Below are 18,475 nucleotides of genomic sequence, written 5' to 3'. Positions count from 1 at the left end.
AGGCACTAGCATTTGAGCTCCCGGCGGCACACGAACAGTTTCAACGACGAACGCCGGTACCGTCGCGAACGCCGACCGAGCCGCCGCAGGGGATGGCAGGAACGCCATGCGCCGCCCCGATGGAAGCTCAATGCATCCTTGGTCGATCAAAATACGAATGGGCATTTTACCTAAGAAATCCGTCCCCAGCAGGCACGGAACCGCCAGCGAGGAGGAAACGAAAATCGGCCCCGACAATTTGATGTCCCCAATAGAAATTTGCGCTCGAATCTGTCCCATGATGCCGAGAGAGCCCCCGTTAGCGGCATAGAATGGGACGTTAACCGGCAGTAAAGGCCGGCTTTGTACGGGCAGAATATTGTAAATTAATTCCGAAATGATTGTCGCCGATGCCCCCGTATCGACCAAGATGCGTACTTCTACCCCGTCAATGTGTCCGACTACGGCCGACGACCCTGACGACGCGGCTACCACGCGATGGGCCAACACGGACCACTGTTTGGGCTCGATTTGAGTCCCCGCAGTGATCCGCGCTGGCCCCTCGCAACGCGACATCGGCCCCCCGTTTGTTGTGGTGCGAGAGCGTGCAACGGGTAGGTGCTTTGGCCAAACATGTGTGGTGCCGCGACTCGCCGGGTCATGTTGCTGGAGCTTGGGAGGAGGAGGCCCGGCGTCCCGTCGAGCCGTCGTCCCGCGCTGTCGAGGAGAGCGGCACCCCGAGGCGACGTGGCCCCGGACGCCGCAGTTGAAACACCGCGGGAGCCCCGGTGGAGACGACGGGCGGTTGAAACGGCTTGACCCGTCCCGGGCCGACCGTACTTCTTGCGCCTGTTGCCGTCGATGGTCGACGGCGAAGAGCTCCTCCGTCGGAAGGGTGGCTGCAGCCACCGCACGCCCTGCCGATGCCCTGCTGGCTTTCCGCCGCAGGGACAGAAGGTTGGCGTGAAGGAGGCGCGCCGCCTGAAGAGAGGTCATCTCGGCGTCCTCCTGTGCGACGACAGCGATGTCCAGGTCGTCTGCCAGGAGGAGTATTTTCTCCGTGACCATCGCGTCCACGCCATCGTCGTCCATACGGGGAAAAGCCGTCTTAGCCAGCGCTAGGAGGCTCGTCCTGTATGCCAGGGGCGACTCCTTCTCACCCCGCTTGCGCTCGTAGAACCGCTCTCTGCATTCCGCTGAAGGTCCATAGACCCCGGCCAGCAGCTGTAGTGCCTTCGGCAGAGTAGACCGCTTCTCTTTCGGCGCCGATGTGAGGGCGGCGAGCGCGTCTGCGTCGAGGAGCGCCGGCAGCGCGCAGAGGGCTTCATCGTCGGACCACCTTGCCATTTCTTGGTGGGCGATGAAGCGTCGCTGGAAGCCGCCCCAGTCGCCCTCTGCACCAACAAATTCTTTCAGCGGAGGCAGCCGTTGTTGTAGCGCAGCGTTCGCCTTGGACGTCTGTAGGCTGCTATCCCCGGGACTCGGCTGTGCGTCGGCGCGAATGGCAGATGGAATCGCCTGTCGCGGATGTGATGACGCTCCCTCCGCTGGAGATGACGCAGCTGTCCCAGCGAGAGCGGTGTCGGACCCAAGGTTGAGCCCGGCCACGCCCTCCGCAGCTGCCGTGACGATGGCGGGAAATTCAAAGTTTGAGTTTTCAGAAATGGCGGGAAGGCGCTCAGGTTGACGACTCCCCTCGCCCCGTGGTGGACCACCAGCCCCCAGCCGCGTGATGTTTTCCAGCGTGGCGGCAGCGGCGTACAGTAGCTCCGCCAGTCTCTCGTGAGCCAGCCGTAGCGCGTCTGGCTGCGGCCCCTCTTCATGCCGATGCCCCGGTAGGAACGCGTCGGCCCCCGGCTGCGCCATGTCTTGGTGAGCCGCCTCGGGCTCAACGACTTCAGCAGTGTCCTCCTCCGGTACTCTGGCTCGAGCTGTCTGACGTGTTTCCATGTCCGTAGTACTTCTGACACCAGATGAAGTACCGGTGAAGACGCTGGACACCCAGGTTGAGGCACACGTATATTTATTTTCAGCTTATCGGTACAGGACAACACTAGAGGGGGTAGCGGCCCCCTCACCCGGATAACTGGGGATACCCCCTAGCTAATCTCACCTATCCCCAAGTCCTCCTCTAACGAGCTAGGGGAGGCTAACTGGCCCGACACTGGTGAGTCGGGCTACGGTCTCCGGAGTCCCAGGGTCTAACCCTGGTTCACGGAACCACGCCTCTGGCTCGCTCCTCTGCAGCCCTGACAAGGGCGGCGTCGAGGGGAGTCCAGGGCTCTAGCTAGAGGATCTTCACTCTTCCTCCTTCGTTCCCAGACTGAGCCCCGAGCTCTCTTTGTCCTCCCCCTTTATACCCCCCATCAGGATCACAACCCCCCAGGCTGCCTGATGCGGACGTCGCTGCGGGCACCCCCCCCGTGTACTCCCGTAACTCCGCCCACTGTGTTTGTTACCCATTGGATCGTATGCACTTACAGCCCTCCCGTAACAGCCCTACACTAGTACAGCACTAACCGGTGAATGTATTGTTCTACAATGTCATCTGTTGTCCGCCACGTAGTCCCGCAGCAGCTCAATAACAACCTGCTGTGCGTGGCGGTCGCCCATCCAAAGCACTGTTAAGTTTCACGACTGCTTAGCTTCAGAGATATGACGCGATCGGACACAGACACAGCACCCGTGCATAGTTTGTCAAATGTCCCCGAGGAAGCGCGAATCAACGTCGTTCCTCTGCCGAGTCTCTAATTAAGTTTGGCGCGCGCGCTAAAAATTGCCACCGAAGTTAAGAGTTTCTATCGCTGTACGGTGTGCTCAGCGGCCAGACGGACGGACGTAGACATGCATTTCGGACTTTACAACCGTTCAGAGCAAGGGAAAATGTTTCCATCGTAAAGTCGTCGTTTTTTTCCCTCCTCTAATCGTCGGTTGTGCGTTCGCCCTTGTGATCACTCACGTGCGAGCCCCACCCCCAGCTGTGGGCTGGACCAAAATGTCCCTAGTTACATCATTGCCCGTCAAGACGACAGAAACATTATTTTCAGTACTGCTGCTGTTGCTTCGGCGGTATACGTCGATAAGAGTTATGAGAGAACACGCATCACGCGCGCCGATTATGTAACCCGCTTGCAAACGCGCTTTGGCCCCCGGGAATGTTTAACTTGGCGGGTTGGAAGCTGCCGAGGCCTGCAGATGCTAAAGGGGCAAGTGCCCCTTTGCATACTTGCCATGCAGTGCCTTTTTGTGTCCCGGTTTGTGCCGCCAAGATTTTGGGCAACGCTTTCACCAACTCTGGGTCCTGCCCTCTCGAGGGTTAAGTCCTTGAAAAGCAATGCGAGTCTAGACCACAGATTCGTTCTTTATTGGATCACCCTTTAGGAAAATTCACAGGACCCACCCACGCCTTCAAACCGAGTTGGAAGGCGTTAATTGTGTGAATATTTCATAATAAACGTTTTTGGGTTAGATCGCGTTATTTATAAATGTGTCGTAACCCTCCACCACCCGACACGGCCAATCAGCAAAAAAAGTGTCACGTTGACAAAAGACAAATAGTTCACTACTTTAGCCCACCGGTGTGTTGAAGCGTGAAACCACAACATTTACAAAAAAACTTTTGATGAAGGCCCGAACCCGCGCTGTGTCGAACTTGGTTTGTTTAAACGCGCTTCGCACACAATGCTGCTGGCTGGTCAGTGCGGGTTGACGGAGAGGGACCGGTTCACGTCTCACGCACGCGCGCGCGCGCCCGTGACCAGGAATTTCAACTCGGGTCGCCGAGTTTACTGCGCCGCGATTTCTGCCCCTGCGGTAGTTACGGCCGCAAGACGGTGGCTTACCAATTTGGCGGTGAGCTTTTCCCAGACAGCCATAATTTCAGGGCCGGGCAAAAGCATCGTTCCGCACTGGTAGACACTAAAATTTAAAAGTAACTCAAGCGGGGGGGGTGGGGGGTGGTCGTCACCCCAAGGTTCAAGGCGGTTTTTGTTTTATTGTGGGAGGGCAGCGATCGCTTTGCTTTCACGCATCGGCTTCCACACCCCGAGGACAACCAGGTATCTCTCTCATCCTCCAGCCGTCACACCTTCCTCTCCTACAGTCCATCAAAACTTTAAAACAAAACAAAACTTTTATTATACCAAGTAAAGCCCACTGAGCTATTAACTATTTTACAGAAGCGGCCTGGCCACAAATTATAGCTCAACGAAGTGGCTTATCATGTGGAAATATATAGTAGCCAAATACTCGAAACGCATGTTTATAAATGAGTAGCAAAAAAAACACGAAAGACCCGGAGAAAAATCCACGCGACCACGGGGAGACGTACATGCAGACTCCAAATACAAAGGTATTAGGGTGAGGATCGAACCCACGTCCTCCTGCATACCGGGTGAGGTAGTTAACATCTCGCCACCGTGGCGGTCCACGTTTACCAACTCTCTCCATCCCCTTGCTGATGAAAGTACTCTACAGCAAAACAACATCTTGCATTTATATTGGGGTCATAACTTTAAAACAACAAAAGTGACATTTGTAGACTAGGGACCCCCCCCCCATGTCAGCTGTCCCTAAATAGTTCGATTACACTGGTCAACAATTTTTTTTTTCTGGCCTGGACTTTTGCAGCTGTTTTAGACGAATTTCAGGGTGCTGATTCCAAATCTGATCTCAGATTTGCTCTATCACATTTCATTTTTATGCTATCGGCATACCCCATTTTCATTGATTTTACCCGAAATTAACTCTGTCACTTGTGATTGCAAGCTGTTGCAAGTCAGTGACTGCTGCTTTAGTGTTAAAATATGGTGCTGTATTTTTAGGATAGTGTGTTTATAATATCATTTTATGTAGATATCCACATCTATTTAATATTTTTCTTCTGCAGTTATTATTGAAAATGCAATATTTGATATCTCAAAAACCTGATGTGATAGACAACATACTGATGCCAGATTTGGAATCAGCACCCCAAAATTACCTTAAAACAGTTGGAATACCTTATGCCAGAACAAGTGTGTTGACCAGTGTTATCATGGCTGTACTACAGTCCTCTCCCTGCGTGCTTGCAAGGGTGAGAATCAACTACGGTGCGTTATGAAAAGTCCTCCAATTGCACATGCTGCCATCTGGCAGTCATTACACACCCAGATGATTAATCATGCATGAGCTGATTACCGAACGAGTGTTTGTCTTATTTTTTCATAATTCTTATGACATCTATGCTATTGCCATCGTGCCACCAGGTGAAGCGTCCATGAAGAACAATTGCAATATACACTGTATTAAAGAATGGGCCGCGGAAGGAGATATGACGGAGCTACTTCTGAATCCCATCAGAAGCAGTTGTATCCTCGCTGAGTGTCGTTGCACCTTTCCCACAAACAATGAAACCGATATTGTCAAATCTGGGAGCCAAAATAGCTGGAACGTCAGCTAAATTAGGTGCAAAACCCAAATGTAATACGATGCCTTTATCATCCAGTCGTTGATGAGACCAGGCTAAGACCGTCAAATCATTGTGCTTTAGAAGCAGGATTATTTACGGGTGGAAATCCGGATTCAAGATGATGTCATCGGTGCCAGCCCCGTGCTCTGGCCGCTGAACTCTGACCTTTGTTATCAGACTGTAACGAATTTGAGCTCGACTGAAGAAGGTGTTGTTTTTGAGTAAAAGTTTTGCTGCAAGACACGGCCCCTGTAGAACACTGCCATGCCTTCATGAGCTTCTGTCTGTTTATAAACAAACTTGTTTTAATGAGCCAGACAATTGCAGCCAATTGTAACCGTGTAGTTTGTCAATGTCTGCATAAACAAACAACTGCAGCACTGGTTTCATTGGGAGAGGGGGGTGAGAGGGGGTTTTGGAGGGTTGGGTTGGGGAGGGGAGCAGTCTAGTTAAGGGTTCGGCAAACCAAAAATAGCAAGAAGAATAATTTATTTCGAATTCAGTCAAAAATCGCAATATTTCAAGGGCCCCGATGAATGTTAATGACGTCACAAAAGAGCCGCAAGTTGCCGAACCCCGGGTCGAGGTTGTGCATCGATGGTCGGTCTGGGCCACGTGACTTGGAATGCGCTTCTTTAAAACAAAAGTGACCCCTAATTCAGCCCGGTCACAGGGGTGGAGAGAGGGCTTTGATGAGTTGGGGTGGTGTGAGCCGGCACAGTGCAAATGTAACTTGTGTTTGTGTAGATGGCTACGTACGGTGCAAAAGAAGTCCAACTTACATATATCATACACACAGCATGCAAGGGGATGTCGTGACTATTCGGCCAACATTTTTACAAAGAAGAAAAAGGTCACGAGCTTCGCGCTGAGCTCTATTTCTTATTCCATCTTTAGAAACGAACGGCGTGGCCGGGTAGTGCAGTGATGGAGCGTGCGGCCCCGCAATCAGAAAGTTGAGAATTCAAATCCCCGTCGGTGACTTTAAAATGTGCAATTAAGTATTGTAAAGGTGTATATTTATTTTTTTATTAAACTAGAAGGGGTTGGTGCCAATAGTACAATTAGGTAATTAAGAAAAATACAATATAATGCACATCTGCTTATGGCTCAGGGTCGATGAGCTCACGTTCTCCGACCGCAATAGGTGTGGTCCTAGTGGAGTCATTGAATTATTCGCACCTGAAATTCTCGCACGACATCGGGCAGCCCACGCCCGTATTGGGTGAAAATTATCAAACCCTGAATCGAAATTCCTGCTGGCACTGTGATGATGCGTTGTTTCCATGCCCACTTGGAGTGGGGGCCCTGCCAGCCCAACAACTAGCCAAGGAGTAGCACCCCTCCAGAGGTCGCAAACAGGTTTTGATTCCTTACCCGTACCCGTACCCGGCCGCACCAGGGTCGGGTAGAGTACGGGTACCCGGCCGGGTACGGGTACCCGTACCCGGCCGGGTACGGGTACCCGTACTCTACCCGTACCCTACCCGGAATGAGTGACAAACGGCTACTCACCAGTGACTCACGGCCTACCCGTACCCGGCCGCACCAGGGTCGCAAACGGCTACCCGTACCCGGCCGGGTACGGGTAGCCGGGTATCAGGTAGGGTACCCGTACCCGGCCGGGTACGGGTACCCGTACTCTACCCGTACCCTACCCGGAATGAGTGACAAACGGCTACTCACCAGTGACTCACGGCCTACCCGTACCCGGCCGCACCAGGGTCGCAAACGGCTACCCGTACCCGGCCGGGTACGGGTAGCCGGGTATCAGGTAGGGTACGGGTATCGGGTACCCGGTTACGACCTCTGCACCCCACACACCGTAAGCCACGATGCTCTGTGCACTCAACCTATCCCATCTCGTCTTCCTGGCCCTTTCCACCTCTCTACCCTCATTGGCCGGGTTTATTGGGGTCAATTTCTGAAAACTGGACATATAGGCGAATTGAGGGCAGAAGCACATGTAGTGTGGTGGTGTTTTTGTGACGTCATTGGTTCGCCGTGATGAGACCACCGACTCTAAACTAAAAGAAAACATCTTCTTGGTTCTTTCGGTAAAGTCACGTAGAAGGGAAGTAATAAAATAATAAAAATAAAACATAATAAAATAATTCTCACGACGTTTCGGCCACAACGCAAACAGCCGTCCTCAGGTGAAAACCAGGTCTGTCGAGACGCTGTCGTCGTGAGAATTATTTTATTATGTTTTATTTTTATTATTTTATTACTTCCCTTCTACGTGACTTTACCGAAAGAACCAAGAAGATGAATCCCTGCAGTCACGAAAGCTTTAAATCGAAATAAAACAAAAAAACTGAACAATTTTTTTTATTTCACCAGGTGAGGCCCACTGAGCTACATAGCTCTTTTTCAGAAGCGACCTGGCCACAAATGATAGCTCAGGGAGTGGCTTATCACGTGGACGTGTATAGCAGCCAAATACACTAAACACATGTTTCTAGATGTGGAGAGAAAAAACCAGAGTACCCGGAGGAAAATCCACACGACCACGGGGAGGGGAAAACGCAAACTCCAAATATGCAGGCGTCAGGTTAAGGATCGAGCCCACGACCTCCTGTATACCAGGCAAGGTCGTTAACATCTCGCCACCGTGGCGACCCCAGTCCGAGTTTCAGAAAGCTTGTCCTGGAGCCGCAAGGCGTCTGTGACAATATTGTCCTGGGCAAGAGGTGGGTGTCCCTGTGTGGTGGGCAGGCTGGGCAGAAGGGAAGGCAGAATCCATGAGCATTGTGGGTGGGGGCATTGTCGTCAAGAGCAACGAGAAGGGCCGCTCACTGTGTGAGCAGGGCTAGCGATCGATTGGGCGTCGCTATGCAGAAGTGGGCGGAGCTGACGGAGGATGGAGGCTGCCAGCTCACCGCGTGTCCCGGTTGCGCACCTCCGATTAGCACGGTTGGCGACGTACGGCGCGAAAGAAGTTCAACGAACTTGATACAGATATTTTGCTGTGACAGTTTCACCTGAAGACGGAAGCTTGTGTTGCCTCCGAAACGTCGTGATTTTATTGTTTTTATTTTTTATTAATTTTAATTTCATGTTTTACCTACGTGACTTTACCTAAAGAACTAAGAGTATGAACGTACACACGTACACACATGCGATCCTCCCGGAAATTTGGTAGATTTAGTTGCGTGGTTGATTCTTTTTCGTTTAAACCGTGCTTGGCTCTCCGCCATCACCTGCAAAGACCTCCCACGATGAGAGTCTGCGATCTGTGCACGTGCCCAGCCCTTCCTGAATCTCAACATGCCACGCTGAATCCGCGTGTACGTGATTGACTGACGCATGCTGATACGGTCGTTGCCGGAGGAGTTGGTGGTGTACGTTTCTGAACGTCAACTGCATTCCAGCTTCAATTCACACACCCCCACAAAACCGAGCAAGAGGTGTTCTCAATTCCTGTCCCGAGTACTCAAGCAGACGTCAAACCCAGCATTGTTATTTGATGCTGCAGCGGTGGAATTCATACGAGGTTTTTTTTGGGCTAGATCGCGTAAACATATAAATGTGTTGTTAAAACCTGCCACCACCCAACACAGCCAACTAGTAAGGGTTGTCACGTAAACAGAACGTGGCCAATTCGTCACTAGTACAGCACATCGGTTGTGCGTTGGAGAGCCAAGCCACAACATTTACAATCTGAGTACGACGGTTCGCCAGTAACTACAACCAGCTTCATCAGGCGACGGCCAGATTTGTGGAGAAGCCCACCTGTGGTGGAATTGTTCACACGCCGGACTTGCGATGCGCGAGGTCGGCCGCTTCGATCTCTTGGCACGGCGGGTTGAAGCGATGGGCAAAATTTCTTAAATTCGCAACCACCAAGCCCCCCACTCCCCACCCCCCGCCTCCGTCCACGCGGCGGTTATGAGCGCGTGACACTGCAAGTAGTCAGTCGGCAGGGCACGTGCTGTGGGGTCAAGTGCGGCTACACTCCTGTCGCTTACAAGACTTCTGGCCAGCCTGGAAGCGTCGGCGAAATGCTGCGTAGAAAGTGAAATAACTTGCGGTGCTGCGCCTTCAATTTGTGAGCTGAGTTTGTCCGATTAGCGCGGTTGGCTCCGTACGGTGCGACAGAAGAAGTTCAACGTGCACTGGAGCCAGCTCTGGCACTTACAAATATCAAAAATGCAGTATCTCACGCACGCTGGTGTTTGTTAACAAACATATTTAATTGCCTTTACAGGGGCTTGTCATTTTTCTATAACTTGGCCCTTTATATTAAGACACCTTATCTTTCAGAGGCCGTTCCCCTTTTTGTTTATCTTGGCTGCGTTGCATGTTCACGACGTGCGTTTTTCTCATATCTATCATATGTCATTGTAAATGCACAGACGCATGAAGACCATTCACACGTGACATGCCTGTTGTGTTCTAGCACTTTTTGAGGAAAGGGTTGGTCGACCACAACATATTTGAAACACTCCCAAAACCTGCGCGCCTAAAAGGTGGGCCGGGTGATGTTAGTAGCAGTAAAATGGTGGTTTTAATCCACCACATCGCGTGAATTTCCTCCAGGATCTCCGGTTCATTCCACCTTGGATAAAAGCAGCGCCAGAATTAAGCTAGTGCGGGGCCTGTAGCATATGTTATAAAGGGACCCTAATTAAATAAAAAAAACACGTAAATATTAAAACACAAATCTGTAACTTGCATAGTAAAGTAATTGTATTTTTTCATTTGTTATACAGCCAGATAATACGACAAATCGCTAACCTTGAACACCCAGTCGTTCATAAAAGTTGAAGGCGGTATAGTACTATAGTAATAGAGCAAGTGCAGAATCACTGAACTGGAATTGATAGCTTGAAAGCATTTAGCGCGGGGCCCTTGAAAGTGCGGGGCCCGTAGCATATGTCGCTACTTGTGCTACTCGGATATTCCGGCACTGGATACCAGCGGTTGGTACTGGCTGCTCGATGCTTCTGCTGCTCCTGCTACTGTTGCTGCTGCTGCTCCTGCTGCTGCTACTCCTGCTGCTGCTCCTGCTGCTGCTCCTACTGCTGCCCCTGCTGCTACTCCTGCTGCTGCTGCTCCTGTTGCTGCTGCTGCTCCTGCTGCTGCTGCTGCTGCTCCTGCTGCTACTCCTGCTGCTGCTGCTCCTGTTGCTGCTGCTGCTCCTGCTGCTGCTGCTCCTGCTGCTGCTGCTCTTGCTGCTGTGGAGCCACGTGATGGGCAGCAAGAGCGCGGTGCAGCAGGACCCAATTGTTGCACTCGTCTATCCTCCGCGTCTTTGCTCCACAGCTCAGCCAACCCGCACTCACCAGCGTGGTGCATTGTGGTTAAATACCCCCCCCCCCCCCCAAAATATATATAAACCCACACGGACGTGGGGAGGCCCCCTCATCCAGCAGTGGATTGACACAATTTTACATTTATCCAGAAAAGCCTCGCCGAGTCTCGAGATCCCCGTTCGGGGGGAGGGTCATGCCACATTGCGACGTTTCGCCGTTGCGCGTGAACGGCACATTCAGTCACATTCGTCGTAATCAGGCGTGCACGTTCAAATTCGCGCATCGTTCGCACGTCACATTACATGTAATGGTTTCTTGTTGCTGTTCTGTTGACTTTTGGGCGCGTTGTGTTTACTCTTGGGTGCGGTGCCTCCCACCCACGCGCGCGCGCGCACACACCTCAAGACAGGGGGGCAAACAGCTGTCTCCTCCTTTGTCGAGGTGGGTGAGGTGGGGGTAGCACGGCAGCTGCTGAGTCGATAGCCGCAACCTGTGCGGAGGGGGGGGGGGTCGATGCGAGGGGGGGAGTTGATGGGGGGGGTCAATGGGGGGGGTCGATGGGGGGGAATCGCGTCCGGGCTGAGTCCGCGTGCTTGTGCGGCCCTCCCGCTCGGCTCCCTCCCCTCGTCTGTTGTTACGTCACAATGACAGTGACGAGCTGCGGGGGGTGGGGGGCAGTGCCAGGATGAAGCAGAGCGCGGGGACCTGTAGCGGATGTTATAATGGGGCCCTCAATAAAAAAAACACGTAAATATTAAAACACACATTTTTAACTTGCACAGTAAAGTAATTGCATTTCTTCACTTGCTATTACAGCCAGAAAATATGACAAATCGCTAACCTTAAACACCCGGTCGTTCGTAAAAGTTGAGGCAGTATAGTACTATAGTAATAGAGCAAGTGCAGAGTCACTGAACCGGAATTGATAGCTGGAAAGCATTTAGCGAGGGGCCCTTGAAAGTGCGGGGGCCCGTAGCAACACATGTAGCTACTTGTGCTACTAGGAAGATAATCCGGCACTGGGGTGGTGGTAGTGGTGGGGTGGTGGTGGTCGTGGGGTAGTGGTGGTGGGGAGGTGGTGGTGTCGTGGTGGTGGTGGGGTGGTGGTGGTGGGGTGGTGGTGGGGTGGTGGTGGTGGTGGGGAGCTGGTGGTGGTGGGGTGGGGTAGTGATGTTCGTGGAGTGGTGGTGGTGGTGGAGTGGTGGTGGTGGGGTGGTGGTGGTGGGGGGGCTTGCGGTGCTCCGAGAAAGGTGTGGAGGCTGCGGTTATTGCGGCGAGACATCGTAAACACCGCATACATCGCTTGCGTCCGTGTGTGTGTGCGTCCGTGTGTGCGTGCGTGTGTGCGTGCGTGTGCGCGTGTGTGCGTGCGTGGCTGTGTTGCGTGCGTGTGTGCGGTCGGTGCTGGCCACATGCCAGCACCAATCGGGCCAACACCAATGAAGATTATTCGAATCGGTCCTGGGCCTCCCCTAGGTCGACTCAGCCTCAAATTAGTAACCTGGTGCGGTGTATAAACAGCGCAACTGGGGAGACAAAGGCGGCCGGGTGTGTTGTTGGCAACCAAACCCCTCGAGTGTCGTGCAGGCCTTCATTGATGCTCACTAACAGCACTTGCCCCAAACAGGCTATATGGGGGATCTTTGTATGTGGTTGATGCTGGTCTAATGCTTGAATGGAACTGCGTCTCTGCGTTGTGCCATGAAGCCAAGTTAATTATTGGATAGCAACATCCCAACATTGACGGGGCACTGAAATCGTTTCACCGTCACGTGCTGCAGTGAACTTGTCGGACATCGTGTCGTTCGGCACGCGGTACGACCGAACCACACACACGCGCCGGAGAGCTGTTGCGTCGCTAACAACACGTGCGCAAAAGGCCCAATCGTCATCAACCGTGGCCATTCCACTGCTGGATGACAGGCCTCGCCAAGCCGCTTGCCAAGTCGCACGATCTCTGCGACGTAACGATCCAACCCGGCACCTGCACAACGAATCGATTTCACTCATCACACACAAAGTGTTTGCCAGAAATGAACCACAACAGCTTGGTGATCTCGTCAAGGAGCATAAACCACCATCACGCGCAACTCCGGTCATCCTAGCAGCAGCGGCTTTTGGCTGGCCATCGAACAAAGACGGTCACTTGCATCGCGCGCTTTCGCGGCCGTCTGGAACGCTCTTCCTTCCAATATTAGGAAGCCACTGGAGCTTATGCGCTTTTCAATCATCTAGATTTAAAACTCAATTCTTTAGAACTGTTTAGTTTTGAACATCGGCCACCCTCCCAGACAGTGACGTGTTCTTTGTTAACGGTTCGAATGGTGAATGATCGGATTGTGCCTTGACGTAAAAAGGAAAATAAATGTAGAGTCACCCATTGCCATTTAATAAGTCACTGAATACCTCTATAGACAATTTAAGTTTAATTGGAACATATCGTAATTTGTCTTGCCCGCGTGCAATCGCTGAATACATATGTTGACAGCTGACACAGTAGTCATCAAAATACACGAGTCTTTATTTCTTCCAACACGAGACACGGGTCTTGTTCAAGGATTCCCTTCACTCCAAGCGACCCGAACTCCCCCGCTTCCCCCCTTTACATGTCCTTCGAGCCCCTTTCCCGAAAGTTCCTCGACCTTCCGCTTTCCCACCCAGTGAATCGTCACCTTCCACCTTTCCTAACGGATTCCCAACCGTTCCCACCTGTGGCAATCATCCCACCGTTTTCCCCTCTTTCCACGTTTATCTTTCTATCTCCAATCCCCTTCAATTCCCTGCCGTTAAAAGCACCCAATCAGAAGCAGGCTTGTGCGTTACCTTCTTGACTGTCCGTGTCGTGACTCAATCTCGACGCACCCCCCCCCCCCAACCCCATGAGTCCACGGACTCAAACTGGGGAGCCCCCGTTTGAGTCCTTACACCGCCAGACATCATGTAGCCTAGGCCCCTCCAGCCCTGTGGGCCCCCCGTCTTGCAGTTGCACCTCCTGCACGCACGGCAGCTGTGCCCCGCTGACTCACCCCCGCACCCAAGCAATTTGACTCATTTCCACGAATCTGGTGTGTGACACATTGCAAGACTCATATCTGTCTTGGCTTTTTATTTTGTGTTATCCAATGCCATCTCATTCATGCAGATATTTGGGTGCGCCGGTGAAACTGGATGGGGATGACAGTGATACTGGAACAAGCAGTGTCGTTGCACGGGCGCAGACTGCAAAGGACGTGGGCCACTAGGTGAGTGATAAGGCAGAACGCTTGAATGGGCAGAGATGAGAATGGCCGAGATGGATGTTAGGAATATCTCTACGTGAAATAAGAAGGAATAAGTTCGAGTCTAAGCAGTGATTATTCGTAGTCTTGAGGTCAAGCATTCCCGAATTAGATGGTTTGGGCATGTGTTAACACACAAAGAAGATGCGATGAGAAGGGCCGTGGAGATTAAGAGACCCGTAGACTCACACAGAGACCCATAGACTCACACAGAGACCCATGGACTCACACAGAGACCCATAGACTCACACAGAGACACAGACTCACAAAGAGACCCATACATAGACTCACACAGAGACCCATAGTCAAACCAGAAACCTATAGACTCACATAGAGACCCATAGACTTACATCGAGACCTATCGTCAAACTAGAGACCCGTCGTCAAACTGGAGACACAGACTCACACAGAGACCCATACATAGTCAAACTAGAGACCCGTAGACTCACACACACTCACACTGAGACCCATATACTCTATATATATATCGAGACCCATAGAATCACACAGATACATGTGCTCACAAAGAGATGTTAACTCCCTCACCTGGTATGCAGGAAGCTGTGGGTTCATTCCCGACCTTGACGCCTTTATATTTTGAGTTTGCATGTCTCTCGCATGGAATTTTTTCCACGTCCTCTGGTTTTTCCCTCCACGTTTAGAAAAATGCGTTTTAGATTATTTGGCTGCTGTAAGTGTCCACATGGTAAGCCACTACGTTGGGCAATCATTTGTGGCCAGGTCGCTTCTGAAAAAGAGCTATATAGCTCAGTGGGGCTTACCTGGTTAAATAAAGAAAACAAAAATTTGATTTAAAGCTTTCGTGACTGCAGGGAATCATATTCTTAGTTATTTCGGTAAAGTCACGTAGAAGGGAAATAATAAAATAATATAAATATAAAACAATAACAAATAAAAATTATCACGACGTTTCGACTGCAACACAAGCAATCATCATCAGGTGTGAAATACACACCTGATGACGATTTCACACCTGATGATGATTGTTTATGTTGCAGTCCAAACGTCGTGAGAGTTTTTATTGTTTTATATTTATATTTTTTTATTATTTCCCTTCTACGTGACTTTACGGAAAGAACCAAGAATATAAACAAAAATACTTTAGTTTATGTACTCACAAAGAGGCCCATAGGTTGGTGGAGCTCCAGAGATGTGACTTGTGCAGGACAAATGTTGTCTAGAGGAGAGGCCATGGAGGATGTTGAGAGGACAGAGGCTGTGACCCCAGATGAGCTGAAGAATAGAAGCACACGGAGAAACACATTGTGAGCAGCTGACCCCATTGCGATACTGGGACATGTTGTCTTTGAAGAAGACCAATGCAGGTTTTTAATTAGATTAGTACAAATATAAAAAAAATCGTCACTGGTGTTGGCTGTGAACGCACTAACCACAACACTGCCGCTCCCACTCGCTGCACACCCCGAGTAACAACCAGTTAGGAAGAATCGTACATACTATGGGTTATGTAACACTTGCCCAACATGCGTTTGTCTTCGTAAGTGTTTAAGTAGTAGCAGTCGTCAGGGCAAAATACATTTACTGTGGTGTCTCCTGGTTTCGGGCAAACATTTTATCAATGTGGCCATTTTTCAACAGGCCGAGTCCCTTATAGCAACATAATCTCACGCTACAATTGGAACATCTTTACGCATATCCATGACCTGACCATTACAGAAGAACGCACGGATAGAGCGCATGCATAAACACTTCTAGCCTGAGTTGGAAAGAGTAAAAAAAAAATGCGTTACACTTTTAACGGCGCAATAATGACAAGCATCAAGGTTTGTGCAATAGGGAGCATAGGAACGTGAGATCATCTCGGTAGAATTCTGATTGTGGGGATGTGACCTCGTTCATTGGCGAAATTAACCCCGCTTACTTTTCCCTTGGGGGGGGGGGGGGGGTGTGGAGTGGTGGCGCAGCGATTAGCGCACCACGCTGTCAACCCGGCGATCGATTCCCGGCCACGGCTAGCAGCCTCGCGCTGGCGTGGCGACGTGTGGACGGTCAACTCTGGCGAGCGGCGCAGAGTGGCCGAGGCCCCTTTTACTTACCGGTGGATTGACAAAGGATGGCACATTATTACGTGACTTCTCTACTCTCCAAAAACAAACCACACTGTGGTTTCCGATGCCCCCCACCCCACACCCGTTCAATGGGCTTCTATCAACCAAGCCAACAGTTTGGATAATGCGATTTTTTCCTGCAATTCTCTGGGTTTAACTGTCCGGATAAAACCTGCACCTGTTCCAAATTATTGCCTTTTGGGTGGGGAAAAGAGTAAGGGGTTTTATTTTATTCTTTACTTACCCAAGCATTTAAGGGATTGTACAATCGCGCTTTATTCACAGCTTAAGTCTGAATGGCACGAGTTGGGTGGAAATGGTGTATAAGGCACTTGTGCACATTTCTCTCTACCTTGCGATGTGATTTAGGGCACCCAATGCTGCCCACGGGGAAGATTAAGCTGCGCACGCTTGCGCGTGGTCATAGTTTTCCCATGGACATTTTGAATTGTCTAACTCTGACGAGACAGTGAAGGCGCGGGCAAAGTTTTGTCTATTCTAGAAGCTTCCTTCGTGAAGAGGAGGAACACGGCCCGTTCTCTGTTAATAGTTGGTGGAAGGTTTGTTGTGTTATATTGTAAAAGACAGGCGCACAGACACTTTAAATCTCATCAACAAAAATAAAACCTGCTAACACAACGCATTGTGCTGCATTCTCACCGAGTTCTCATTTTAACATCTCGAAATATGTTGGTCAAAAACTTCTTTTTAAAATGGCTGTGCTTCATTTGGAAGGATGCCTACCCCTGGTTTAGAGATTTTGGCTTGCTATATATTTCCACGAGATGAGCCACTTCGTTGAGCTATCATTTGTGGGCAGGTCACTTCTGAAAAAAAAGAGCTACATAGCTCAGTCAACCTTACCTGGTAAAATACAAAGTTTAATTCTAGATTTGAAGCTTTCGTGACTGCAAGGATTCATACTCTTAGGTTTTTTTCGGTAAAGTCACGTAGGTAAAAATAACAATAAATAATAAAAATAATAGAAATAAAATAATAAATCACGACGTTTCGGAGGCAACACAAGCTTCCTTCATCAGGCGTAAAAAGGCACAGCAAAATAACCACTACAGCTACTTGACTTTACGAAAAAAACCTAAGAGTATAAAAAGTTTAGTGTTGGTTTCGTCACCAACACACTGCCACGTGACGACGCGAGACTGACTTGTGCGAGGAACTACGATCTCGTGGTAGGTGGAGCAAAAGGCAGCGGAGGTGCAGCCCCGCAATGTCTTGCTCAGGCTACTGCTGGCGGAAGTGTCCCCACGAGAGGGAGCTCGAGAGAGACTACCCTAGACGTCTTGGAAGTGGTGGACACACTCACACTTTAACCCCAGTAGTGGAGGTGGGGGGGGGGGGGGGTTAATGAACTTTATCCTTGTTTTTTTAAACTATGTTTAAACTATTTAAAATAGTTTTTATTTGACCAGATGAGGCCCACTGATCTATATAGCTCTTTTGTAAAAGTGAGCTGGCCACAAATGCTAGCTCAACGGAGGAGCTTATTAGCACGGTTGGCTACGTACGGTGCGAAAGAAGTTCAACATGCATACACATAGCAGCCGAGTAGTCTAAATGCATGTAGGTTCGAAATGTGGAGGGAAAAACCGGAGGACCCGGAGAAAAATCCACGCGACCACGGGGGAGAGAGACGTGCAGACTCCAAATACACCGCAGGCATCGGGGTCGAGAATGACCCGGTGACCTCTGGACTGCCTGTGCAGTTGTGCTGACCATTACACCAATCATCACACTGCGACTTGCTGCCCTGAAATTGTTAACGAGCATCGGGGGTCAACATGTAGCCACTGCATTAGACACCGCATCATATGCCACGTGATTCATGGCATCAATTCACAAAAGCCAGAAGTTATTTTAAGGCAGCTGCAGCAATATATCCCGTCACATTTGACCACCTGATCGGATTTATCAAACAACAAATATATTCTTGCGTAGCCTAAAGCCTAATGTCCCCAAGTCTCCTATGGCCTTTTGTCTAAAAACACACACCTTAAAAAATATATTTTAACAAAAGGTGAAAATACTTAAGATGCTTTCCACTTTAAAATTTGAACTCTTGTGCAGAATGTCGAGAAATATTTTTGGAGAAAAAAGTTTTTCAACTCTGTATAGAGGAAGATTTAGAGAGACCCTCGAGGCTACGTAGGCCTACTCTTCCACACTGACCAAACACCTCGGAAGAAGTGGGAGTACCCACACTTTACACAACGCAACCTGTCAACCGCCAAACTGTGGTCTGCACGTTTATACCGCCATGCGGAGAGAGGCGGGTGAATTTAATAAACTTGCTTCTTGTTGCAACTGCCACGCCGGGAGATCAAATCGGTAAATTGATCAACGTTTATTTGTTACACGGAAAGTCACATTTCGCCAGCCACATACTAGTTTGCAAGAAAAATC

The 18,475-nt window shown here is 50.3% G+C and overlaps 1 long non-coding RNA gene across 1 annotated transcript in view; it reads right to left on the bottom strand.

Annotated features, from left to right (window-relative positions):
• Nucleotides 1–7,743: 7,743 nt before the first annotated feature.
• Nucleotides 7,744–18,475, bottom strand: part of LOC144724611 (uncharacterized) — a 60,835-nt gene continuing 50,103 nt past the window's right edge. Inside the window, exons 2-3 of the long non-coding RNA XR_013586540.1 lie at nucleotides 15,104–15,218; nucleotides 7,744–11,176 (exon numbers count right to left, since the gene is read on the bottom strand). This is a non-coding gene — a long non-coding RNA (uncharacterized LOC144724611). The remainder of the gene's footprint in view (nucleotides 11,177–15,103; nucleotides 15,219–18,475) is intronic.

The sequence above is a fragment of the Lampetra planeri genome, chromosome 21 (assembly GCF_965212315.1).
Source record: "Lampetra planeri chromosome 21, kcLamPlan1.2.h2, whole genome shotgun sequence".
NCBI lineage: Eukaryota > Metazoa > Chordata > Hyperoartia > Petromyzontiformes > Petromyzontidae > Lampetra > Lampetra planeri.
Note: the sequence above shows the minus strand (reverse complement) of the source record. Positions and strands in the feature narration are given on the sequence as shown.